Source organism: Schistocerca nitens, chromosome 8 (genome assembly GCF_023898315.1).
Source record: "Schistocerca nitens isolate TAMUIC-IGC-003100 chromosome 8, iqSchNite1.1, whole genome shotgun sequence".
Classification (NCBI taxonomy): domain Eukaryota; kingdom Metazoa; phylum Arthropoda; class Insecta; order Orthoptera; family Acrididae; genus Schistocerca; species Schistocerca nitens.
The window spans coordinates 629,024,295-629,051,086 of record NC_064621.1 but is presented as its reverse complement, the minus strand read 5'-3'; positions in this window follow the sequence as shown (position 1 = coordinate 629,051,086).

The window sequence follows — 26,792 nt, the reverse complement described above, 5'->3', positions numbered from 1 at the left end:
CGATAAACCGCAATCGCGATACGCTACAATCCGACCTTTATTAAAGTCGGAAACGTGATGGTACGCATTTCTCCTCCTAACACGAGGCATCACAACACCGTTTCACCAGACAACGCCGGTCAACTGCTGTTTGTGTATGAGAAATCGGTTCGAAACTTTCCTCGTGTCAGCACGTTGTAGGTGTCGCCACCGGCGCCAACCTTGTATGAATGGTCCGAAAAGCTAATCATTTGCATATCACAGCATCTTCTTCCTGTCGATTAAATTTCGCGTCTGTAGCACGTGATCTTCGTGGTGAAGAAATTTTAATGGCCAGTAGTGTAGTTCTATTGTAATTTACATTAATTCTATTATCGTATTCGGGTTCCAAACACAAGTGTGCCCCGGTAAACAGCCCTTTCAGAATAAAGAGAAATACTGTAGAACATATTCCTATATTATTAATAAGAAAATCTCAGAATCTGTTTACAGAGGCAAATATGGACAATAGAATTACTTGTTCGTTGAGGAACACGAACCAAATTTGTTCCACTCCGGAACTGTACATCTCTAATCATACACGACCACGGCGAATAGGTGCAAGTATGTCTTCACTATTTTATCTTTCATGTTACGATCTGCTGAATGTTTATACCACCAGTCTCCTTAATTAACATTTACTTAGAAGACATCGTAGAATGGCTACGTGTTTGTGATAAATATGCAATTTACCATTGCCTAGAAACGTCGTACTGCCATGAGAAGGATGTTGTAATACAGAAGCATCGAAATGCGAGAAAGCAATATGGCGTCACCAAAGTTTTCGACTGCCATGGTCACATGGGGCAACACGTCACTTTGGTGTCTCTACCGAGTAAGTCGTGCATGTTACAGACCACAGACATTGATGCACAGCCTCTCAGCATTGTGATGCAACTCTGGCGCGAGGACCTGATGTTGACCAGGCGTTGTTATGCTGCTTACTAGGCGGCACAGTCCAGTCTTTACGAGGCAAGTGGATGGTCCCCAGTCACTCGACAAGCGGAAGTCATCAGTTCGACGTCGGCCCAACAGGTAGCCACCGGACCATCTTGGCAACCGGTTCTCTCAGGTTGGCGGCAGAACGGTGGTGACCTCACGTCTCGATGAATCGGTGCTTCGATGTATCTCCAGCAATTATTCGAGCTTTGTGGTGCCGCAGCTGCAAAGGTCAAGTACACCATCCACCCAGAAAGTTTCGAGACTGATTTTGTTCCTGGCGTACAAGCCACATCAGCACAGTAACTACAGTGGTAGATTGAACTAACAACTACGAACGACAGGTGTGCATGTCACCAGTCAGTAGTTATAAGGCATTGTTAAGTAGTGTGTCACAAATTGGAATGGAGCAACATCTCTAAATCAAGTGAACCTTTCTTTGTCCCGGCGTATAAAGTGCTGTACTAACTTACGGGAATGCAGCCGTTCGAGGTCGTCGACAACCACCGATATTTCGACAGGAGCACATGCAGCCATTTTCAAGGCAAAACTGTATCAAGTGAGCGTTGCGCAAGCCAGTTCAAAACCTCGGTTTTCACAGAAACCCCGTTAAGATAAAACACACACACGGACACACACACACAGTAAACACTAGCGTAATCACAAACCAAAGGTGACCGGCGTCAGAAGTAATCGGTAGTGGAATTGATAATTATCAACTGTTGAGGTAGCATTTACTGTGTCTCAGGTTTTTGGAAAGTGAGAGTTCAGGATTCCTTTCAGAATTTAAACAAAAACCACGTGTTTAAAAGATTACTTGCTAATTCAATTTCAACAGCTCCCTTAATAACACCATTCCATCAGATGGAAGTGCATGCCAGAATCTCCGTGTTATTGTAAGCCATAGGATGACCAGTGCCAAGACAGTGATCTGCAATGGCGGATTTGCTCAGCTGTCGTAATCTCATGTGCCGCTTATTCGACTTGGCGCTTGCATGTATCTTGTTTCAGGTCCAGATGGCTTGCAGCACCACCGTCAAAATCAACATCGCTTCTGTCGTACACACGATGATTTTTCAGTCTCTCTTCCGCCAGATACACGGGTCCAGAGGGCAGCGCGGCCACGGCAGCCGCCAGAGGGCGTCATCACGACATCGCGGGACGATCCCATGGAGCCTTCGCCTCCTCCGCCTCCTCTCGTTCTTCCGATGGAGCTGGACCCGCCCACACCACAGCAGTCGTAGCCTTCTTCATCTAGTTCATGGCAGCAGGAGGTGGACGCGTACCCTTCTGATAGTTTTCCGGTAGACGTTTCCGCCAGAGCGCATGCTGGATGGCGGGGTACAGCCGGAAGCTGGTCATCCCCTGCAGCCACAGCTTCCGGCCCGACGTTGCTGCCACTCTCCTGCACCCCCCGCCGTGGTCGCACCCGCTACACGACGATGGACCGTCGCTTTGGGGAAGAGGAATGTTCTAGCGTAATTACAAGCGCCGGAACGCCGGAAGAACGCAAGACCAGAGACGGCGGTGAGAAGACGTCGCCCAATGGGGCACTGACCAGGACGACACCACGATAGGAGCGCCATCTAGCCGAAGTGAATATAAATGCCGCTCCTGCCACCCTCGGGCGGACATTAGTGGACAGTTTTAGCACTGCCTAGCAGAGAGTGTTATTAGAACAGTTATTAGTGTTCCACAAACTGTGTGTCAAACTTGCAGGAACATTGCATATAGCCAAGGACTCTGAATTATACTGCCTGTCGCCTATCGCTTGAAACAACCTGTAACTCCAAAGTTAAGAATTGTCAGTCTGCTTTATTGAAATAAAATTGTTAATGTTATTTGTTTGAATAGTTGTATAGCATTCCAAGAAGGCAGCATCATTTAGGCATCCTATATGAGAGGATTGACCAGGACCCCACATTTTGGCAACAAGGACTCAACACCTGTAACACCGATGCATACCTGAATAAGTCCCCCCTTCTAACAGCCGTGTACCGCAAGTCTCTAGAGGAACGGAAGGTTCCAAATGATTCGAAAAGAGCACAGGTAGTTCCAGTTTTCAAGAGGGGTCGTCGAGCAGATGCGCAAAACTATAGGCCTATATCTCTGACATCGATCTGTTGTAGAATTTTAGAACATGTTTTTTGCTCGCGTATCATGTCATTTCTGGAAACCCATAATCTGCTCTGTAGGAATCAACATGGATTCCGGAAACAGCAAATGTGAGACCCAACTCACTCTATTTGTTCATGACACTCAGAAAATATTAGATACAGGCTCCCAGGAAGATGCCATTTTCCTCGACTTCCGGAAGGCGTTCGATAGAGTTCCGCACTGTCACCTGATAAACAAAGTAAGAGCCTACGGAATATCAGACCAGCTGAGTGGCTGTTTTTAGCAAACAGAACACAGCATGTTGTTCTCAATGGAGAGACGTCTACAGACGTTACAGTAACCTCTGGCGTGCCATAGGGGAGTGTTATGGGACCATTGCTTTTCACAATATGTATAAATGACCTAGTAGATAGTGTCAGAAGTTCCATGCGGCTTTTCGCGGATGATACTGTAGTATACAGATACGTTGCAGTATTAGAAAATTGCAGCGAAATTCAGGAAGGTCTGCAGCGGATAGGCACTTGGTGCAGGGAGTCGCCACTGACCCTTAACATAGATAAATTTAATGTATTGCGAAAACATAGAAGCAGTTACTTCTGTAAAATATCTGTGAGTATGCCTATGGAACGATTTGAAGTGGAATAATCATATAAAATTAATTGTTGGTAAGGCGGGTGCCAGGTTGAGATTTCATTGGGAGAGTGCTTAGAAAATGTAGTCCATCAACAAAGGAGGTGGCTTACAAAACACTCGTTCGACCTATACTTGAGTATTGCTCATCAGTGTGGGATCCGTGCCAGATCGAGTTGACAGAGGAGATAGAGAAGACCCAAAGAAGAGCGGCGCGTTTCGTCACAGGGTTATTTGGTAAGCGTGATAGCATTACTGAGATGTTTAGCAAACTCAAGTGGCAGACTCTGCAAGAGAGGTGGTCTGCATCGCGGCATAGCTTGCTGTCCAGGTTTTCGAGAGGGTGTGTTTCTGGATGAGGTATCGAATATATTGCTTCCCCCTACTTATGCCTCCCGAGAAGATCATTAATGTAATATTAGAAAGATTCGAGCGTGCACGGAGACTTTCCGGCAGTCGTTCTTCCCGCGAACCATACGCGACAGGAACAGGAAAGGGAGATAATGACAGTGGCACGTAAAGTGCCGTCCGCCACACACCGTTGGGTGGCTTGCGGAGTATAAATGTAGATGTAGATGTAGAATAAGTACGTGATTTAGCGCTATCAATTGATTCAGGTGCTAATCTCGAACGTCTGGCGTATTTTACTACATACGCACACAGCTTTTAACGATTTCTCACTTTTAATGACAAATATTAGAAAATACCGTTGAGAGCTAATAGCGTCTTCCGTCATTTAGGTAACCTACAACATTTACCTACATATTTATTCCGTATGTTACTATAAACATCGTAAATGAGATAGGAATTAATGTTTCGATTTACTTTATATTGATTTTGGATCTAAAGAGGAATTTCGTCTCATTAATCTTAAAAATGTGATGTAGACACTTTTTTTCACAGAATTATAAACAACATCACTGTTATCTACCAGCGACACGTTGCTGCTAGTCTGCAGTTTCAAGCTCTATAGTGAACAATGTACGGTATCTCACCAGGATGGAGTGGTCTGCATGACGCTACGATATGAGATAGCCATACCGAATGTGCAGCCACAATAAACCCGTGGATTCTGAATATGGGCAGCAGCCTTTCAGCAGTTGCAGTAGCAAGGGTCTCGATGACCGCCTGGTCAAGGGGAAACTACAGCTGTTATCTGAGGGCATGCTACTCTATTTTATGTTGAAGTGTTGATGGCATCCTCTTGAATAAAATATTCTGGAGATACAATAGTCCCACTTTTGGACTTCGGGAAGTGGACTACTTGGGAGAATACCGTCATTCGAAAATACACAACTCACAGTCTACGGGTCGCATCGTGGGGTGTTACCATTCTGTTAGTATGGTTAGAGGATTTAAAAAGTGAACTGGAGAGGCTCAGCTTGGACAGCGGAATGCAGTGAAGTGCAAAGGCGTGAAGAACAGGATGTCTGGTACTGGACTGTCAACGCCATAACGAGTAAGAGTAGGCATAAAAAATGAATAAAAAATAGTAATGCGCGTAACATACTACAGTGAACGAATTGTCGTAATCAGGACAGAAACAACGACAACACCCGTCCTCTCTGATGACCTCGATGTCGACGGAACGCTAAACCCCAGTCTTCGTTCCTCTTTCCAACACACACCACGGTAGTACAAATTCATACGCCAACTAGCTCTCCACATAAAGAGACTAAGAAAAGGTATGATGAGGGCTACGTATACATTACTATTCTGCAGTTCATACTTACACGCCTGGCAGAAAATTCATCCAACCACTTTAAGACTATTTCTCTACGACTGTAGCCGACATATTCGTCCTGAGAGAAACACCAATAGCATTTATATTTCAAACACTCCTCTATTTTTCAGTTTCATTTTCACGTTTTTAATTTCATGGCATGTTTCGATGACTCCGCATCAGCTTCAGATCTAAGTAATTGCTCCAGAAACCCGTCATGTCTGTTCAGCACCTCATATCAGAGTACTCCGACGCAAATACTTAATTCTGAAGATGATCCAGAGTAATCGAAACATATAGTATCATGAAATTAAAAATGTTCAACTGAAGCTGAAAAGTAAATAGAATTACTTTAGATATTTCTGTACCTCTCCGCTCTGGAGCAGCGCCCGAGAAAAACCAACTCTTCGATCCTTCCGTGTGAGCTCAGATTTTTGTTATTTTGTTACGATAATCCTCTCTTCCTATGTAGATGAGTATCAACAAAATATTTTCACATTCGGTGGAAAAACTTGCTGCCTGACATTTCGCGATAAGATTTCACTGCAACGAAAATGGTATTTGTTCTAATGATTGCCATCCCAACACGTGTACCATCTTCGTGACACTCTCTCCCCTATTTCATGATAATACAAAACGAACAACTCTTCTTTGAACATTTTTGATGTTCTCCGCCAGTCCTATCTGCTAGGAATCCTATACCACGCGACAATACTCGGGAAGAGTACGGACAAGCGTGGTGAACGCAGTCTCTTTAGTAAATATGATCGTTATAATTTAAGTTGTTCGTTGTTCGTAACTGTAATCCCTAGTTGTTTTATTTGAATTGACAACCTTTAATTACGTAAGATTTGCCGCATTATGAGAATTTAACGGTTTACTTTTGTTACCTACGTGGATGACCTCACACTTTACATCGTTTAGAGTATAGAAATTGAGAGTAATGTGAGAGGAAAATTTAATTGCAGTGAGAGACTGAATTTCGATAGCAGGAAAGGAAGACAAGGAAAACTAGTAGGAGAATATGGACTAGGGGAAAAGAAGGAAAAAAGAGCCGTCCACATATAATTTTGCACAGAGCTTTTTTTTAATAATTGCTTCATTTACAAATCATGTAAGAAAGCTGTATACGTGGAAGAGACTTGGAGACACTGGAAGGTTGATTATGTAATGATAAGAGAGAGACTTAGAAGCCAGATTTTGAACTCCAAGGTATTTCCAGGGGCAGATGCGAAATCCATGATTTATTAAGTATAGTCTACGGATAAAAACAGAAGAAATTACAAAAAGGTTTGAAATTTAGGAGATGCACCGGGATAAACTAAGAACCAGAACTGTTTATAGTTTCTGGAGCGGTATTACCCAGTGCTGGAATACAGTAGAAGACGAATGGGAAGCTTTAGGAGATGAAGTAGAGAAGGCAGCAGAGGTTCATGTAGATAAAAAGAGAAGACCCAGCAGAAATCCTTGGATAACGCCAGTGACTCTGAATACAAATGACGACAAAAGAAAATATGACACTGTAGCGAATGAAGCTCGTGAAAGGGAATACAGATGTCTAACACATGAGGTTAACAGAAAATACATAATAGCTGGAGAATAAAAGCAAAGCTGTACAACCATGCACGACTTGAGGAAAAATAGATGCCGCTTGTGGGAAACTATAAGGACCTTTCGGTAAAAAGCAATCAGTTGTATGAATATCAAGTCAGATGGGAAGGTACTAAGCAAACAAGGGAAGACTGAAAATTTGAAGGAATATATATATATATATATATATATATATATATATATATATATATACAGCTTCTATATGAGGGAAATGAACTTGAGGACAAAATTGTAGAAAGAGAAGAGGAAGTAGATGAAGGTTATTTGGGATATATGACACTGCAAGAGGAATATGACAAAGCACTGAAAGACCGAAGGAAAAACAAGGCTTCTGGAGTAGACGATATTCCCACAGACTTATTGAGATCCTTCCAGAAGAAAGAAATAAAGGTCTGAGACATAAGACTGCTCCTAATCTCAGTGACAAATCATCAAAGAATTAGTTGTCAGCACAAAACTGCATGTGAGAGAGGCAGGCTAAGCACAAGTGAACAACAATGTAGAGGTCACGTTCGACGATGATTACCTCAGCAGAACACTACAATTATTCCTTCAAAATAACATAAAAGAACTGAAAAAAATTGGTCCTACACCTAAAGACCAAGCTCAGTTTAGGAAATTAATTAAGAATTACGACTACCTATTATCAGATGCTGACGTCTAGCATAGCTCAATCACGAACACTTCCCACATGAACTAAGATCTCAGCCTAAATTTCATGAACGTCGTTGCCCGATACTTCCCACTGGTAATTCAAGGAACAGTCCTGCATATTACATCTTTAATATACTTCAAGATATCTTTAGCAACATTTACACATTTGACGAGGACTGTTCCAACAGAAATCCGCAGGAAGTTAGTAATGACTTTAGCGATGTGCACATACCAGACAGTGCCAGAAAGAACTGTATCACTGGAACGAATACACAAATATGCCTGTCCATGACATTACTGAAACAATTATGTCCAGTTTAATAAAAAATTAGATACATGAACCCATAAAGAACTTAGAATTTATTCCAGCACATAAATATTTCTCATTCTACAAGAAAATCTACGTACAGCCAGATGGTCTAATAATGGGAGGAACAATACCCATTTAAAATACAAACTGATTTATTAAAAATGGCATGTTGGTGACACAATCATTCTGTTCAGTGTGTAACGCCGGAAATGCATATCCTCCTATTTCCATATATTGTAGTATAAATTTTTTCCCTTATTTTGTTACCTGAAGATATGACGTTTCTGTGTCTTTGTATATTGTAATTGTTTTACTATTTGTATATACATGCATTTATGTCGATGTATAATTGGTTTGTTTTGTAAATACTATTTGTATTTTTACGCTGGGTCTTGCCTAGGGAAAACTATGCTATCGAACGAATACATCGATAGGTCGTATGGAGAACCAAAGTGTTTAGAATCTTTGGTAGTGAGAACTCGGCCGCTTGGAGTGCGGGCGGAGCAGCGTCTGGCTGGAGTAGTGCGGATGAGCAGGTGTGTTGTGTGGCGCTCCCGCGACTTGCCGCGCTTTCGGGGTTTAGCAGCATGTAATTGCGCTCGACTTGCTATGGTAGTTTCTGACACGGTGTCGCGGACGGGAAGCATTAGCTGGCACACATCAAGAGCCCGTTTCGGCTGGAGACCGTGTCGAGAAGAAGGCGCGCCAACATCCAGCTTCTGCAACAGCGACGGCCGACAATGAGTGACTGTCGCCACCTCCTCGATGGACGACTTCAAACCTTCAATCAACCAACAAGGAAGACTGGTAGCACGCAAAGTTTTAGAACAGTATGGGAGACCTCAGCTTTTCAAACTGTTAAATTTTTCTCACTAAATTACAGCAGCGTAGCATGAACCTTTGTTGTTCATTGTCCCAAAGCAGGGTCCCTTCCTTTTCCGGAATGTACCCGAGTGTCGCTGAAATTCAAACGCCAGCATTAAAGTAATATCATTCCATTTCACTGCTTTCATTTCAAAGTTCAGTTAAGGTATTCATAGCTTGCTACAATATTTAGATCACACATGCACAAATAAAGAGTGCGAGTTTCGTTACCATATTTTAGCTTACCTGTGACTGCAGCTCAGCCGGGTACGTACTAAATTTTACTATTGTTAATTATTCAGAATCATTTATTTCAAGTTCAAAGTTAAATCTCTTATTTCTAAATTGCGTAGATTCAAGTAGCTTTTGAAATGATTGTTGAGGTAGCCCAAGACTAACCTTATTTTATTGAATTTCGTAGTGCTTCAGAAACAAAGTTCACTATTAATTTCAGTCACTAAATTAACTTTCAATTTTCCGGTTTTATTAATTCTTTTGCTAAATTAAGTCAGAGTGTAGCGAAATTTATTACTTCTGACAAACATTCAGTTTTCACACAACACGTGTCAACCTTCAGTTGCCACGCTTTTAGTGCTAATTATATGTGCAATAACCTTTCTTTTTCAGTTATTATCGTAGTTGTCCATAGGACTGGCGACCGTAATCTTCCCCAAATCTCAAATATCCAATTAACACCAATTAATTGATAACGTAACGACCGCACGTTTATTTTCTTTATTAATATTACCCTTTTCTCAAAATTAATTTCCACCAATTTCATTTCCATTTTTCCTTTCATTTAGATGTAACCCTTTCCTCCCTATCAACCGACAGATTAACTTCGGTGACGATTGCTTTTCCGAAATTTCCATTAGGTACACGCCATTTAATTTTTCACTGACATTAACGTCGATAAGTGAGGGGGAGGTTACAAGTGGTGCAGTGAATGATATAGAATAATTTTCAAATGTCATGACTAACATGCATCATAATATCAGTTCTTTTCGTCTTAGAATAAAAAAGTTGAATCAAAACCACGGTTTCGAAATTCGTAGAAATCCCACCACCACAGATGTGGTTATAAATAGTTATCCATGCCACCTTATATAGGACGAAATGGATTGTTTCAAATCCATGTTAAAGTTTATGCATAAAATTGCCCTTAGTTCATTTGTCAAAGAGAAATAAATCAGTATTATCAAAACCTTTGCAAACTATGTGGTATCACTGAGCGGGATGGTAACAGCAGGGTCGTTATTACTAGGCGCGTAAATCGGTAACTGTTCGAGCCGTTAGGGAGTGTGAGGGCTCTATGTCTAGAGTTCTAGGTTTGCTGGCTTACGTGATGGAGCTACGGAAATACACTCCTGGAAATTGAAATAAGAACACCGTGAATTCATTGTCCCAGGAAGGGGAAACTTTATTGACAGATTCCTGGGGTCAGATACATCACATGATCACACTGACACAACCACAGGCACATAGACACAGGCAACAGAGCATGCACAATGTCGGCACTAGTACAGTGAATATCCACCTTTCGCAGCAATGCAGGCTGCTATTCTCCCATGGAGACGATCGTAGAGATGCTGGATGTAGTCCTGTGGAACGGCTTGCCTAGCCGTTTCCACCTGGCGCCTCAGTTGGACCAGTGTTCGTGCTGGACGTGCAGACCGCGTGAGACGACGCTTCATCCAGTCCCAAACATGCTCAATGGGGGACAGATCCGGAGATCTTGCTGGCCAGGGTAGTTGACTTACACCTTCTAGAGCACGTTGGGTGACACGGGATACATGCGGACGTGCATTGTCCTGTTGGAACAGCAAGTTCCCTTGCCGGTCTAGGAATGGTAGAACGATGGGTTCGATGACGGTTTGGATGTACCGTGCAATATTCAGTGTCCCCTCGACGATCACCAGTGGTGTACGGCCAGTGTAGGAGATCGCTCCCCACACCATGATGCCGGGTGTTGGCCCTGTGTGCCTCGGTCGTATGCAGTCCTGATTGTGGCGCTCACCTGCACGGCGCCAAACACGCATACGACCATCATTGGCACCAAGGCAGAAGCGACTCTCATCGCTGAAGACGACACGTCTCCATTCGTCCCTCCATTCACGCCTGTCGCGACACCACTGGAGGCGGGCTGCACGATGTTGGGGCGTGAGCGGAAGACGGCCTAACGGTGTGCGGGACCGTAGCCCAGCTTCATGGAGACGGTTGCGAATGGTCCTCGCCGATACCCCAGGAGCAACAGTGTCCCTAATTTGCTGGGAAGTGGCGGTGCGGTCCCCTACGGCACTGCGTACGATCCTACGGTCTTGGCGTGCATCCGTGCGTCGCTGCGGTCCGGTCCCAGGTCGACGGGCACGTGCACCTTCCGCCGACCACTGGCGACAACATCGATGTACTGTGGAGACCTCACGCCCCACGTGTTGAGCAATTCGGCGGTACGTCCACCCGGCCTCCCGCATGCCCACTATACGCCCTCGCGCAAAGTCCGTCAACTGCACATACGGTTCACGTCCACGCTGTCGCGGCATGCTACCAGTGTTAAAGACTGCGATGGAGCTCCGTATGCCACGGCAAACTGGCTGACACTGACGGCGGCGGTGCACAAATGCTGCGCAGCTAGCGCCATTCGACGGCCAACACCGCGGGTCCTGGTGTGTCCGCTGTGCCGTGCGTGTGATCATTGCTTGTACAGCCCTCTCGCAGTGTCCGGAGCAAGTATGGTGGGTCTGACAGACCGGTGTCAATGTGTTCTTTTTTCCATTTCCAGGAGTGTAAGTCTGTCACGAAAAACCGCAAATTATCTCAGTAAAAGGGTGTTCAATGATGTACATTCACATGTACACATCACGTAACACAAACGGTGGTTCACGAAATGCATTAATACGAATCGTGAGAGATATGAACTTGCGTCCACGAACATCTGCCGCAGCACGTGAACATAACTCTCTTGGGGTAACTATCGTGACCTCGAACGGAAGCATGGTGGATTGCAGTGATTATGTGTGAACGTGAGGTCAAAGATCTAGAAAGGTCTCTTTTGGATCACTTTCATGTTAATTTCTTAAATCTGTTGTCATTTACGGCATAAATTCCTCTTCTAAATTTACTGTGGTGTTTCTGACTATCTGGGAGGAGACTGAGCAGTGAAACGTGTTACTTTTACACATAAACAAGAACGATCTGTCACACTACTAGACTTTAAAACACAGTTTATATGTAATTCATGTCACACAGTCTCATACGGAACCTACATCTGCTTTCTTTTATATACTGTGTATGATAAGATACTGTCATCCCCCTTCCCTTCTGTGTGAGAGGATGAATGAGAAAATGTATTTCTAGTTGCATGCTTGATGGTGGCAGACAAGCCTGTCTGCCAGAGAACAGTAGGACCAACGTCGGAACAGGTAGCTACGCTTTCTAAAAGCAGAGAGGTTTCTATTCTTAGTATGGTCCTGTCCGTCCCTTGTCATGTTGGTATAGGAAGCTGCCTCTCTGGTCACTTCCGTTTGTATCTGTGAAGCACCGCCCAGGTCAGTCGGTCCACGGCGAGCGTCTGAAGTGGTAAAATCTCCGGATAAGTGCATGTCTGCTAAGTCCGTAGGGCAATGGATTTCTTAAGTTCAGCCTAACTGAAAATTTAATCACCTTTATTTCAGGTTTAGCTCTGAAATATCTAATGTTATCTTAAATTGCAACGCAGTGTAATTCGAGTGTGAAGTTCAGAATATCTTCCGGTAGTTGCTTTGCCACTACTTTGTGAGTAAAGTGGAACCACGTGTTGATCAGTAACTCTAACTAGGATCATCAATCTTAAATGCGAATGTGTGTGAGATTTTAACGTCTCGTCTTGAAAATATTTTTCAATATAGCAACTTTTCTTTATGTTCAACCCATGTAGTGCGTACTTTGTGAGACCAGTACCACGTGCTTACACAATTTTTTGACCCATCAGGTTAATAATAAGACGATAGTAACCAGTTCAAGGTTTTATCTTATGTAAATTGCGTTTCGATGTAGTTTATTTTAATTATCAAAATTATTGTGGAGTTACACTCTTTGTGTAAACCAAGTTGACCACGTGAAGCGTGTGGTGTAAGCATCAAAGTAGCCCTCAGCTATTCTTTTCGGGAAGATTTCACAGAGAGTTAGTATGAGTTTAGTATACCAGTGTGTCGTAATTTCATGATGGACAGGATTGCGCCACGAATGTAACTTCTTTGGGTGAAAATTGAATCGGTTGGTTCTGCTTAATTTCCTCTTGGATATGTTTCAACGTTCTTCGTGTGTTATTTTATGAATTCAGTGTTGTACATAGTCTCCCAATCTTGGCTCCCTATTTGATATGTTCCGTAAGATTACAAACTCACATTTTCACAATCCCAAATAAGGCACCAGTTATGAATCAAGTTTGATATGCTGAAATTTTAACGGAACAATCATCAATGTTAAAATAAATGTCCAAATATAAACTGATTTATTTCTTTTTATTTAAAGTGTCTTTATATATATATATATATATATATATATATATATATATATATATATATATATATATCACCGGTTATCGTAAGATGAGTACTAAAAGATTATAATTAATGTTAGTCTGGTTGGGAATTTGGTAAGATAGACTTGATACCTGGTGAAAGAGCTGCGCAGTAATGCAAGGTTAACTTCCTCAGATAGCTCACAGCTTTTAACCTACTTTTATAGTCTTGAATATCAGCACCACTTTCAGAACAAATTAATGCAACAACATTACACATGGCGACCCTGTTCTGTGATTCCGCTAGACTCTGGAATCTCTGAAACGTTAGATTGCGAGCGTTGTATAATCTAAATTTATTTTCCCTTCAGCGCTCAAACAACTTCTTCGTTGTTTCTGAGCAGACTTTCAAAAGATTCACGGCGTTGTTGAGCGGTGTTGTGTTGTTTGTCTTGTTTTGTTTTCTATATTTGTGTGTTTTATATGTATGTGTTTTTTTTCTCGCTTGTAAATTGCACTGACTTCGGTCAAAGATATAAATTAGTTTTGCGTGTGAAAAAGTGCGTACTAGGTTGGGTACCTTTCGTGTGACTGTCGTAATTTTTGGGGGATACATTTATTCTGATTAGTGTGTGCATACCGGGTATAAATTGAACTAATGCAGACACATAACCAAGCTAAAAGTAGGCGGTCCAACAACTTAAGCAACATGGACCAATGGGATAATTTGATTTCGAATATTAACACGTCGGACAGTTCCGAAAATGCAATGGGGAATACTTCAGAGGAAATGCAAAACAGGACGAATGGGCTCACAGCAGAGCCAGAAATTAATTTGCCTCCAACTAACCAAATTGATTTGGCAGAACTCATAAAAGCCTTATTGCATCAAAATAAAGGAAACGCAGAGAAATCAGAAAAATCGTTCTGAGAACAAAAAGAATCATCGGTAAAATCTATCCGAGAGCTAGGCGAACAAATGACGCAGAAATCAGAAAAATCGATCCGCGAGCTAGGCGAACAAATAGACGAAAAACTACTCCAGCAGACAAATAAAGTCGACAAGTCGATGCAGAGAGCGTTCGATGATATCTCACAAAGAATAAACAATCTGGCAAATGAAATAAAATGTGATATTATGAAAGTATTAGGCCGTACATTTGAACAAATCGATGATCGTCTGCAAGCCTTAGAACAGGGCAAGCGGAGTCGTGATGCGGAATCGAAAGAGAGCAAGGAACAGCTACTTAGGAATTTCCAAGCGCTGAGAGAAGAATGCCAAAGGGAATACCAGCAGGTACTCTCCAGGGTCCAGGAGGCGGAAACGCATTGTCCCGCGTCCGTTAGCAACACAGTAGCGGACAACTGTCAAGCGATTCATGCACTCGAACAACAAGTAGAACAATTGAAGCAGACTAGGGCGGAGGACAACAGACAAATACATGATAAGATTGCGGCATTAGCGGACATCGTAGGCACAATGAAGGTGACGGAGAGAGATAACAATACTACACCGGTAGCGGTCGTAGAGACTGAAGAAGTGCGTTCGCTTCTTAGATTTCAGAAGGGACAGTTCGAAGTGAACAGGCGGCACCAAGCTGTATCAGGCGAATTACAAGAATACGTGGCGCATCTGGAAAGCCGCATGGGGTGTGATTCTGAACTCGCCAATAGCACTAAAAATAGCTGTACGAACAGTGCAGAGAGGGACTCCGGCCACGAGGGAGATTTTGACGACAGGGAAGAATGTATTTTGAGTGGAAGACATGAGAAGAATAGAAACATTCAAGGGCCTCGCCGGGAGGAAATGCGGTGAGAAAGTTTGAGATATTTCGAAATTCGCAAAACGGAATACATCCACGAGCATGGCTCGAGCAATTTGAGTTCTGTCTTCCCCCCGACTGGGCAAGTTCACATAAGATAGAATATATGTGTGGCTATTTGGAAGGCGAACCGGCGATTCACATGAGGTCGGCAGCGTGTCACTGCAACTCCACTCGGGAGTTTCGACAAGCCTTTCTGTCCGCCTATTGGTCGGAAGCGGCACAAGATAGTTTCAAGCATGGCATAATTATGCTGCAAAATTTGAACCAGTCTGGTTTCGGCAGCCCAGCACGCCTATTTGACCACATGCTGCAGGCAAATCAATATCTATACGACCCATACGGGCCTGCGGAACTAATTAGGATATGCATCACCAAATTGCCGATGCACTTGCGCCACGTCATTCATGCAGGACGATGCAAAGAGGACGTGGAAACGTTTAAGACACTTCTCCAAGAGTTGGATTATAATACAGCAGAATGCCCGCCTAATCAGGCACAAAGTTATTACGGGGCACAGCAGCGCGATCGCAGTTGTGGCCGTCGTACTAATCAACGGCGTGACTGGTCGTCGCGACGCGAACGGAACGATAATCGTGACCGGCCGTATAGAAACTGGGGTAACACTCGCGAGCACAGGTGGAACAACGGAAATGATCGAGTACGTGTACAAGATCGTGAACGCAACAGGTACGGCAACCAGAATCGATACTACGATGAACACGGTGGGAATAGGATTGTAGGCGGAGCACCACATGATGTTGAAATTCGGCCGGCTAAACCAAGACATAACCCAGCAAATGGAAATGAACAAAACCGGCAATGACAAATGATCAGCGCAGAAGGCACCCAGTCGGAACAAATGAGTGACATGGCAAATGAGTACATAGTGTGTATAGAGAGGAGAATGAATTGATTGGTTTACATTTGTGACATATGCATTTTGAATAATACGTTGGTAAAAATATAATGATAAAGATGTTTCTATGTGACTGATTGAAGTGATGTTTTTAATTTTTTTTCTTTCCTTGTGCAATTAGGATTTAGGTTGGTTCAAATGTGAAGATAAAAGGTTTCTTTGTGAACGAGTGATATGCTGTTTATGGTTTTTTTGTTTAAATTGAAAAGAGTCGCTCCTGAGAGAAGCAAGATCTGTGTTGAGTTAATGCAAGACTCAGGGGAATATCCGATCTGTGGGTATCATGGGTCTGGCAAACCCAGGTCCCCAGCTGCTAGTAGCCTTGTCTCCGATTTTCTGCTTTCAGAGCTACTATCTATCTATCTATCTATTACTATTCTATATCTGTCAGTATAAATGAGGATCTCTTACTGTAGTATGCGTGCTGTATGAATATTCTAAGATAGGAGAATTCTGAGAAAGGAATGAGTAAGTTTGAAATCTTGAAAACAGGATGCGATAATATGATTGTTTAGCCAATGGCTTCCCAATATGCGCTAATATGTTAATATTGATGATATATCTTTTTTGTTCTTTATGGCTGAGTACGTAAAGTGCTGTCTGTGGATTTCGTAAGTAGATTGATTCCCTTCAAGGTGACAGAAGAGTTGTGGTTTGTGTAATTTACATGACCCTGAAATAGTATTATGGCAGTCAAATGACGAGCAGTTTTCCAGCAAATGGAGAATGGAACGGAAATATGGATTCTTTTTGTAATCTTGACTGATGTTGAGCCAGAGCCAGAAAAATTATTCTGCTTTAATACTTGTCCTAGAAAAGTGACGTTTATGCTGTGAGCGTTACAGCTTACTGTTTTTGGGGTGCGGGTGCACTGCAGCCTATATGAGTTGAGCTGAAGAAATGTCCCTCTTGAAGGTAGAGACAGATTAAATAATTTTGATTATTGGACCGAAGGAAAGCTTGGTATAAGAATAGAGGAGACCACAATTTTGCCATTCATGAGAAATGAATCAAGAATAACCATCACAGGTGAAATAAGAAATTGTCTTACTGTTTTATGTATGAACATATGAGTATAATAAATGTATAGCTGCGAGTCTCTTATCAGGTGTGTCAACTTGTATAAATGTTTTGGCGTGTAAATAACCATTGTTCTTTTTGCTATGTATGTTTAAGGAAAGTTTCTCCATATTTATCATGTGACAAGACATATGCTGCGAGCGTCAGGAAGAGGACGAATTAGAACAATGTTGTAGTGGTATAAACACTGTGTTGAAGTAGCATTGAAGTAGCTTGTTCGATTAACTAGTAGTGGATTGAAGTAGAATTTTGAGTAATACATGACTATGGGTAGTTAGTTTGTAGTATAGACAACAGGTGTGCATGTGTGTGTGTGTAAATAACATGTGAACCCTATGCTGTCCTGACCTATACTTCCACAAGCCATAATCCTATTCATTTTAGTGAATTAATAAGTAGCATTTGATTTATTAAAACGCAAGTGAACCACATTAGTGATGTGGATTTAGATATTATATTGTCAGTTCATTTAATTTTAATTTTTTATACTGTCAAGTCATTTCACTTTTATTTTTTATATTGTCAAGTCATTTAACTTATGTTTTTATATTGTTGATTCATCTAACTTTTTTATTTAAAAAAAATTAAGTCTCACTTTTGTTCTTAAAAATTATGAAAGACAATACTAAGTGGTATTATGTATGACAGTTTGTAATCACATAACTATGATAAACAATTTCTGTGAATGCAGTTGAGAACGTGAAAGCGAACCGGCTAAACTCTTACGAGACAGCAGGAGCAGCGAGGAGGAAGACTAGCTGTAAACAGGTGGGTTTCCCAGCAGGACACACTGTCAACCGGGCCACTTCGGGAGCGCAGTCGACAACAAAAGAAGGGTCCACGGCAAACACTTTCCCTTGCACCCAGAGCTAATGGCCGGCCGCACCAGTGCGACCCTTCGTGGAGGCGATGACCTGAGATGGCCGAGTGGTCCACCGCGCGGAAATCCATCTGCTGGCAACGCACCACATGCACGCGACCGTGACGAGATGGCTGCAGTGAAACGACAGAAGACAGGGGATAAAGGGGTGTGGAGCCTTTTGACGGGTACTGTCCAGAGAAACTTGCAGATGTCAACGACGACTATCAATATTTCTTGGCGGAAGACCATTGTCAAGCAACAGTAAATCATGGTTCGGTGTTCTCTGGTTGCTAAGGGTGGCACAAAGAAGCGCCATTAAGTATCATCCTTGCCCAGGAATATCAACGTGGCGTGTCAAATGAGGATATCGCACGAATTTGACAACACAAACATGGAACCTAATTGAGATGTACGTGACACGGGCCACCAAGAGAAACTTCATGAGTGGGCAGAGAATGCGGGATTGCACGCAACAGATGGACAAAAATCCCTTCTGACAGCTGCGGCGACGAACCCCCCCCCCCCCCCCGCCTCTTATATTGTGCCTCGGAACAGTGGAACTACTGAGTGTGCCAGTGAACAGTGATTATACAGATCTTAGTCCAATGCATATACGTGTGTTCTTTCAGAGAAACTTTGATCGTGTATTTTGCAGGGGGTTCGATTTATTGGTGTTTTTTTTAATTAGACTGAATCCTGTATTTTGCAGGTGTTTTATTTATTGGTATTTTTTTAGATGTTGACTACTCTACTTTCAGAGCTGTTTTATTACTCAATGTTTGTTTTTGTGTGATGTATTAGATTTGTGATATTTTGTTTCGTAAATTCATTCCTGTGGCATTGCTTCGTTTATCAGTCAGATAGCTATTCATTCTCATTGGACTGTGATAGATTAGCCTTTGCATGGGGCATATTTATAGTGAAGAACCCCTTAAGGGTAACAATCACATAATTAATTGTAGTTTCAGTATAATGACACAGTGATCATTGTTTGCTAACTAACTGAAATATAGTAGAGTGATTAAATAAGTGCCACAAAGTTATTTTAATTCTACAAATTATTAGTTTTATAAGATATAGAATCATTTTGCGACAACCACTTTGTAAAACATGTTTTTTTCTCTTATCTTTTTTTTTTTGCTTTTTCAGATTGTGCATTGTAATGTTCTGCTTTATAATACTGATGTTACTTTCATTTTTTTAATTGCTGTGGCACCTCTGCTATTTTCATAAATTTTACTTGTTAATAAACAGTCATAAATTTTCCTGTGATCAGTTGGCTCTTGCAATGAGCAAATACTGGTGAACTCCATAAGGGTAACAACCAGAAATTGTTTTCATATTAATGACACAGGGACAATTGTTTTTACTTGCTGACCGAATTAGGTCTACACTATCTATTAAATAGGTGTCACAGATTGTTTTTTTTTTTCTCTTTGAAATTGGTAGATTCTAAAGATGTGTTGAAATTATAGTATTTTAGCAAGTAGCTGGTGACCTATTGCCTTTTCTTTACATTTTTGGTTTAAGTTGGGTGTGAGAAGCCTGCTTGGGAATGTCCTAGCATGGCCAGAAAATTCCCTGCACAGTCTTTTCCCAGAGCGTTGGGGTTACGAAAGGTCTCTGTTGGATCCCTTTCATGTTAATTTCTTAAATCTGTTGTCATTTACGGCATAAATTCCTCTTCTAAATTTACTGTGGTGTTTCTGACTATCTGGGAGGAGACTGAGCAGTGAAACGTGTTACTTTTACACATAAACAAGAATGATCTGTCAGACTACTACACTTTAAAACACAGTTTATATGTAATTCATGTCACACAGTCTCATATGGAACTTACATCTGCTATCTTTTATATACTGTATACGATAAGATACTGTCACTCCCCTTCCCTTCTGTGTGAGAGGATGAATGAGAAAATGTATTTCTAGTTGCATACTTGATGGTAGCAGACAAGCCTGTCTGCTAGAGAACAGTAGGACCAACGTCGGAACAGGTAGCTACGCTTTCTAAAAGCAGAGAGGTTTCTATTCTTAGTATGGTCCTGTCCGTCCCTTGTCATGTTGGTATAGGAAGCTGCCTCTCTGGTCACTTCCGTTTGTATCTGTGAAGCACCCCTTGGTAGGGGCCCAGGTCAGTCTGTCCGCAGCGAGAGTCTGAAGTGGTAAGATCTCCAGCTAAGCGCGTGTCTGCTAAGTCCGTAGGACAATGGATTTCTTAAGTTCAGCCTAACTAAAAATTTAATCACCTTTATTTCAGGTTTAGCTCTGAAATATCTAATGTTATCTTAAATTGCAACACAGTGTAATTCGAGTGTGAAGTTCAGAATATCTTCCGGTAGTTGCTTTGTCACTACTTTGTGAGAAAAGTGGAACCACGTGTTGATCAGTAACTCTAAGATCATCAATCTTAAATGTGAATATGTGTGAGATTATAACGTCTCATCTTGACAATATTTTTCAATATAGCAACTTTTCTTTATGTTCAATCCACGTGGGGTGTACCACGTGCTTATACAACTGTGTGACCCATCAGGTTAGTAATAAGACGATAGTAACCAGTTCGAGGTTTTTCTTTTGTAAATTGCGTTTCAATGTGATTTATTTTAATTATCAAAATTATTGTGGAGGTGTGTAAACCAAGTTGACCACGTGAAGCATGTGGTGTAAGCATCAAAGTAGCCCTCAGCTATTCTTTTCGGGAAGATTTCAGAGAGAGTTAGTATGAATTTAGTATACCAGTGTGTCGTAATTTCATGATGGACAGGATTGCGCTACGAACGTAACTTCTTTGGGTGAAAATTGAATCGGTTGGTTGGGCTTAATTTCCTCTTGGATATGTTTCAACGTTCTTCATGTGTTATTTTATGAATGCAGTGTTGTATGTAGTCTCCCAATCTTGGTTCCCTATTTGATGTGTTCTGTAAGATTAAAACTCACATTTTACAATCCTAAATACGGCACCAGTTTAGTTATGGTTAAGGTTTGAAATGCTGAAATTTTAACGGAACAATCATCAATGTTAAAATAAATGTCCAAATATAAACTGATTTATTTCTTTTTATTTAAATTGTCTTTATAATAAGATTATAATTAATGTTAGTCTGGTTGGGAATTTGGTAAAATAGACTGGATACCTGGTGAAACAGGTGCACAGTGTAACTTCCTCAGATAGCTCACAGCTTTTAACCCACTTTTATGGTCTTGAACATCAGCACCGCTTTCAGAACAAATTAATGCAACAACATTACAATCTTATATAAATTAGTGTGCAAACCTGTGAAGTGCTCATTTACTATCAATATTCTAAAGTTTTGTCAGAGTCTTGGTACAGCATTCGGTTCTGCAACTCTAACCAATTCCCTCCGTAGCAAACTGTGTTTCTCCTTAGTTGCGGTGCAGCGCGGAGGAAGAAGAAGCGAACCTGAAATGGTCGTGTGCACGTGGGGGAGGCAGGCATCACGATCATTAAACTTAGCCCCCCTCACTCCACGTTTGTTCACTTACATTGTAGCTAAAAATATTGGCTACAGCCACAAATAACTGAGCGCCTATACAATAACATTAAAGATAGAAAATTGCCTCCAGAAAATTTACAACCATAAGCAGAAAAGGAAATCCGTACCTGTGTTCCTTTCCTAGGCACAATCTCAGGCCAAGTTGCAAATATTTTCCAAAAGGCAGGAATTAAAATAATTTTCTGCACTAGTAACACGATGCAAAATAATATAATCCACAGCACTAAAACCAGCAGCGTAGGCCTCGTAAAATCAGGAATTTACAAGACTGTTTTTTACAGTTCACCTATCTTTTATCTTTACTAGACCGGTAGAGGCTTCAGCAGAGCATACCGTGATCACAAGAATGCCTTTAGGCTCAAAAATTTAAATAAATCTGCAGTAGCCACTCTAATGGATCAACATAGACATTTTGTCTGCAGCGTTAAACATTATTTTACAAATAACACATGTCACTAACAAAGGCAAGCAAACTGACCTCCTAGAAAAACAATGACGTGACTTAGCCACAGCCTGCGGGATGTTTCCATAATGACATGTTCACTCTGCAGCGGAGTGTGCGCTGATATGAAACTTCCTGGCAGATTAAATCAGAGCTGCAGAGTGAAAATTTCATTCTGGAATCACCCCCAGGCTGTGGCTAAGCCATGTCCCCCAATATGCTTTCTTCCAGAAGTCATAGTTCTCCAGGTTTCACAGGAGAACTTCTGTGAGGTTTGGAAGGTAGGAGACGAGATATTGGCGGATGTAAAGCTGGGAGGACGGGTCGTGAGTCGTGCTTGGATAGATCAGATGGTAAAGCACTTGCCTGCGAAAGGCAAAGGTCCCGACTGCGAGTTTCGGTCCTGCCAACAGTTTTAATCTGCCACTAAGTTCACGTATCCAACAGCTGACAAGAACAACATCCAAAAGAATCGAAAAGAAAATTAAGCATCTGTTACATATTAGTTTGGCTTCATGAAAGGTAAAAACATCAGAAAGGAAGTTCGAAAGTTGCGCTTAATGAGTGGAGCATGACATGAGAAAAATCAAGTCACTTTCAAGGGATTTGTTAATTTGAAAAAAGCGTTTGAGAGGGTTATGAGTGGCAGTGCTGTGGAAATATTTGTATAGGTTTAATACTGACTTACTACTTGTGATTTAGTCTTCAATTTCTACACCTGAAGTAATTTCCAACTGTTATAGATGACAACTCGTTACAATTACGAGTTTGAATATACAGATCTTTGTGGAGTCGACTTTACATTCAGATTAAATCAAAATGCAGATTTTTTTAAAAAAAAGTTTACACATTAATTCTTGTATAACTTCTTCACTGACTACTCCTTCATCGCTGCCTACTCCTAGACTCACCTTAAGCAGTCCATCCATTGCTGGAAGCTCCTTCCCTCATTTGCCGTGACATAAAGCCTCCGCTGATGAACTTCCATCGCCACAAGCGACCCAAGGAGTACCACAGTCAAATAATACAACACAACACTAATATTTGTATTAATGCAGCAGAACTCCTTATGTATAAGAATTATTACTTCCCTATTGTCACTTATTGTGGAGAAACATGGACAATGACAGAAAGGGACTGGAGCAGACTGCAAGCAGGGGAAATTAAATTTCTCAGAGCAGTTAAGGGAAAGACAAGAATGGACAGAGTAAGGAATGTAGAGATTATAAAGGACCTTAAACAAGAAAGTATGAGTGAAGAAATTGAAAAAAAAGAGATTAAGATGGTATGGGCATGTTAAGAGGATGCATGGGCAGAGTCTCCCCAAAATTACGGAAGAACTAAAGATGGGTGGGAAAAGACCTAGAGGGCGCCCAAGAACATGGTGGAAAATGGGAGTGAGAATGTCTGTAGAAAGGAGAGGTGTGACCTGGCAGTGGGTGGAGTAAGAAAAATGGTGGGAGGACCGAGCCAGGTGGAGAGGACTTGTCAGCACCCAGACCCAGCAGTAGCTGGAGTGGGATTAGGATACAGATAGATAGACAGAATACCTAATATTCTGGGTAACGAGAACTCCAGTGACAAACTTACAGTGGGGTAGTACGGACCACAACAAGAAAATATATTCGGTGCATGTTGGCTCTAAAATGCATACCTGATGACCTGTGAGTACTTGTTTACCTTCGCTACTGTGAAACATATCTCTTCTACTGAACAAATGGTCTTAGCTCTCTAGATATGCATTTTAGAGCACAAGTTTACTTGACTTTTTCTCTTGTTTTGGCCCATACTACCACCTCTAAAAGTTTTTTAGTATAGTTGTAGTTCACCCTGAACAAAATGATATTCCAACAATTTATTTATACCTCATAGACTTTACAATAATACTAATTACGAACAAGCTTGCTTGTTTATACTCCACGATGAGAATATAAAAAATTTCGCACCTTATACGTTTATGGGACGAAAATCCGTAATGAATTCAGTAAAATTCTATAGCCCATCACGATCGTCACTGTAAAATGGTGCAAGATGTTTGGAATTATCAGAGAAAATTATTTAAAGTAAAGGGAAAGACTGGTAATATGCAATATGTACAATATCCAAAAACGAGGAAGAAGAATGCTAGACAAAGAGCGAGGTACTCGATTAAAAAGAGTGAAGACAGGGATGCATTCTTTCGACCCTGCTTTTCAGTCAGTGCATCGATGATACAATAATAAAAATAAAACAAAAGTTTCATGGTTGGAATTAAAAGTTCGTTTGATAGGATATCATCAATAAATTCTCTGATGACATTGCTATCTGAGCCATGCTGCGGCTCGCGTTGGCGCTGTTTGTAGGTTTTCGCCCTCTGTTGGTGGCCAGATGGTATCGTTTCGTTGGCATGGTTACGGTTGTTTGTCTTCTTCTCGTGTCGACTGGCGCCACTCGATTTCGTAAGCGTTGCCTGTCCGCTAGTGGCAGCAGCGGCGCTTATCGATATATAGTAACTGTTGCCCTACTTTTGGGGCGACGTCGTCGTTTTTCCGCGTCGTGTGAGTGGACCAGTTCGGTTGCGGACTCAGGAAGAGCGAGGTCCACACAGTGCGGATTACGCCGACACCGCTGGCGGCATGCATGCGCTGCTGGATGGAAGGGCTGTTGTCACAAGGGTGCACGACCTCGCCGTAAACCGGATCAAGCAAGCTTTAAGATGAGTGCATTTCAATCCAAGTAGAGAAACCTCCACCATTGTGATAGCTCGCTGTTCTCCAGTGACCTGGGTTCGTGTTGCTGCTCGTAGTGCGGGGAAGAGCAGCGATTTGAGTGCTTGGGGAAGGCGGATCTGAGTAGCTTTCCTCGACTACTTATTAGTATTTACTACGTTCAACTTGTTACAATTTGTTAAGTTCATGAGCCGTGGTAAAATTTGGTGATTTGAAGAGCGCGCAGCAGTGGGTAGCGTGAAGCAGTCGCTCTCCGTTTCTGCCAGTGGCACCACTGTGGCAATCGCAGCTTTGGTGTCTCCCTCTGGTGGAAAAGGGGAGAGGTTGCCTGTTCACGTGCATTTAAGGGGCACTATAACCTCGCCAGGGCCCCACCCTCACCTACCTTGGCCTCACCATTGACCGTCACCTAACCTGGATCCTTCATCTCCACTCCATCCAATCCAAAGCCCACAACTGCCTCCGACTCCTCAAACTCCTCTCTGGCTGGACATGGGGGTTGCACGCCTCTACCATCCTCCACACCTACAAATCCTTAATCCGTCCCATCCTCTGTTATGCCAGTCCTGCCTGGAAATCTGCCCCCCCCCCCCCCCAAGTTCTATAAGTCCCTCCAGATCCTTGAGCGTCATTCATTCCGCCTCCCCTTCCGTATACGCCTCCCGTCCCCCACGCAGATCCTCTATGACCTCGTTCCTTTGCCCCATCTGCTCCTATTCCTCGAACATATCCACATCTTCTACACCTCCCGCCACCTTGATCCCCCTCAGCCCCTGGTTCCTCCTCTCCTCTCCCATCTCTGCCCCCTGCCACATCTTCACTGTTGTGTCCCCCCTACCCTGCATCTCTACACTCTTCATCTCCTTTCCCAAGGTGGCTTCCATCAACTCCCCCTCCCAGATGATGCCCTCTCTCCCTCCATTTATCCCTCCTATCTGATCCTCACTCCCCCTCCTTTCCTCTGTCCTTTACCCAGGCTCCCTCTCCCCCCTTCCATCCTATTTTTCCCCACCTCCCCTCTCTCTGCCCCCTTCTCTCCCCCGAGTGCTTTTGCATTTCCCTCCTCTGCCTCTTCTCAGTCCCTCTCGCATCTGCCCAGCCCCTCTCCCCCCTTATGCGTCCTCTCCCTCCTTGGTTCCCCCCTTTTAGTTTTTTCCTCTCCTCCCTCCTTGTTCTTCCCCCTCCTCCAGGTCCTCCCCCCCATCTGCCTTTGGCTCGGGAGTGTCATCTTTGTGCCGCCATTTTCGTGCAGTGTTTTACAGTGAGTGTTTTTACAGTGAGTGTTCCGTGTTGTGTCTTTTGGGAAGTATTGCGAACGGTCCTCATACTGTCACTGGGTGTGATTTTTTATCTCTTGCGAACAGAAACCAGACTGTCGCCATGTTTTTTAATTGTGTGTCTACTATGTTACTTGTCTGATTCCGGTGTATTTTATTAACATTGCCAACCCCTTTTGCTTTCTGTTTTAACTATCCGCATTTTTTCGCCATTTTACACTTTAAGTCACCGTTTTATCGTCTGTTTTTCTTGTTTCTTTCTTCTTCCGTTTTTTAAAAAAAGTCTGTAGGCTGTAGAGCAGCGTACTAAGCTGCTGTCAGCCTGCACCCTTCGGGGGGAATTGAAAATCAATAAAGGAGAAAAAAAGAAACTCGCTGGGGGTCAGTCTGTCAGTCTCTGCCAGTCTGGGCAGGTGGTCAGTCGGAGTGAGTCTGGGGCAGTCACTCGTCACCGGTTGCTGGTCTGTCTCTCGTTCGCCTTTGTGCGGCAGTCAGTGTCCGTTTGTCGTCGGGAGTGCTAGTATGTGTTAGGCCGCCAGTCTGCTCGAGTTTGTTCAGGTAATGGGCATTGGCGGTTGGATCGGTCGGTTGGTCGGTCGCGCACTGGGACACAACATGACTTGTCCGTCTTGAGCGTCGGCGCACGTGAGGTCGCTACGACAGTCCAGTGGGCCGCGCCGTATAGCGAGGGGTAGTGGCTTCGCGGTCGACACGAGAGCAACAGGAGTCAACCCACGACATCAGTCTGGCCGGTGCGAGCTGCGACGCCGTGAGACGGGAGATCGGCGCGCCTTCCTGC